This window comes from Halyomorpha halys, unplaced genomic scaffold (assembly GCF_000696795.3).
Source record: "Halyomorpha halys isolate HHAL.00 unplaced genomic scaffold, Hhal_1.1 Scaffold77.1, whole genome shotgun sequence".
Lineage (NCBI taxonomy): Eukaryota > Metazoa > Arthropoda > Insecta > Hemiptera > Pentatomidae > Halyomorpha > Halyomorpha halys.
Window position 1 is genome coordinate 830,279 of NW_027105298.1, and position 2,158 is coordinate 832,436.

A 2,158-nucleotide genomic window follows, 5' to 3' on the forward strand; every position below is an offset into this window, starting at 1 on the left:
ATTTTGGTAATGTAACTGTCCATGAGTTCCTGCCTCCGAAAAATAAGTGGTGGTAAAGAAGCTTCAGCACAAAGACTTTCTATTGGGCTCGTCCTGAAAGCACCTGTGGCAAGTCTTATTCCAGTATGGTGAATGGAGTCTAAGAGTTGGAGACAGTTTGTTTTAGCTGATGAAAATATAACAGGAATATATAAATATATACAGGAAATATAGGATAAATATTAAAATTAAAATTATGAAAGAGGAAAGTAAAAGAAAATAAGATAAATATGAAAATAAGGTTAGCAAGTATATGTAAAAATATTTTGTATTAAATTATCATAACATAGTACAACGTTTCGGGATCACTGTCCCATATTCATTTATTTTAAACCTCATAATTTCATATAGGAAATCATGTCACGCTTTACACTGTTCTCTCTTTTCTACCATAACTTATTTGTGCATCTTTGGTGTAAAGCGTGACATGATTTCCTATATGAAATTATGAGGTTTAAAGTAAATGAATATGGGACAGTGATCCCGAAACGTTGTACCATGTTATGATAATTTAATACAAATTTCATTCAACTGGAAGTTATTAACCTCAAACAATTTTTTTATTAGTGTACATTTTGGTTTAGATAAAACAGTTTTTTTTGTATAAAATTGTAATTTAATTCATAATGTAAGGAAAAGATTGTTGGAGCGAAGAACTCAAATAATTAGACAAATTTTAATTCTGTTATTTACTTACATATTTAATTAATTTAAGGTTTCCTTTTCTCTTCTTTAATAACTTTGATATTAACTAATGTTCATTTTTTATTTTTACATATATTTGCTAACCGTATTTTCATATTTATCTTATTTTCTTTTACTTTCCTCTTTCATAATTTTAATTTTAATATTTATCCTATATTTCCTGATACTTTGGTATTAATAAAATACTTTACTCATATTGCTTAAAATGAAGAATTTTTGAAAAATAAGCATTTAGGACCTTTCAGACTATTTCAATGGTATTAAGACCTGAAATTAAAAACCATTTAATCGTGGGTTGATATTCGATTGAGAGTTTATTATCGAGAAAATTAAATTTAAAAAAAAAACAATTTAAAAATCTATCCTATAAAGTGGCACTTACGATTAGGCGATGGAAAAAATTCCTGTTACATCCCTGGCATATTCATGTCTTAAATAGGGGATTTGATATGTGTTGGTCTTAAACAGGGTCAAATAGGGATTGTAGGCGTGGTCAGTGTCTTGATAAGCCCATCCATCCCCTTCTCCATCCCCCCCTCTTCCCTCTCTGATGGGGGCAACTTTCCTGTTTTCCGAGAACTTCAACCTTCCTCTGAAAAAATATTTTTAGGTCAAAGAAATTCTCCTCTCGGAATTGAAACTATTCAACCAAAATATTTATAAATGTATATTATAAAAGGATTTATTAATGTAAAGCAATGAGGGATTAATTAAATTTCGGACGTATAAACGAAATAAATCTATTAGTTCATCTGAGGTGCTTTTGATATTTTTCGGTATTTTTAGGTTCTTTCGAATTGGATTCTTTAAAAATTACTCATGATATATGTCGGATTTACATAATCCGATTTTTTTTCCGATGTTTCATATAAAGACGGGGTCAGCGGTCTCATTTTCTCAGCTACGAACACGCCCTTATTATCAGTCTTGGCTCGCAAGCCAGGAATTGATTTCCACCACATCCACGACAGATATTGGATGACTAGCTGGGCAGCCCCTGAGAGAGAAGTAACCCTTCTTCAAGAGACACTATCTATGGTCTTTACCATTCCGCCTATTATCAACCTGGAGGAGGGAAGCGGCAGTAAGATGCAGAAGTAACCGCAACAGTGAGACCTCATACCATTATCACAGACAAGCTACCATAATAAATCATATGAGACACCTTAAGATCTGTTCTTATATTGTATTATTAAATAGTTATCAATAAATGGAATATGGTCCGGGTGCGGTCAAATTAAACTCAAATAGTAATATTATTTACTATTTATATTTGAGCCAACGTTTCGCCCCACGTTGCAGGGCTTCTTCTTTCATCTTCATCATTCTATTCTTTCATCCACCTTTCTAAATATATATATTCTTTTGGAAGATTATTGATTGACCGTGTATTTAGATGAATGGAATATGGTCC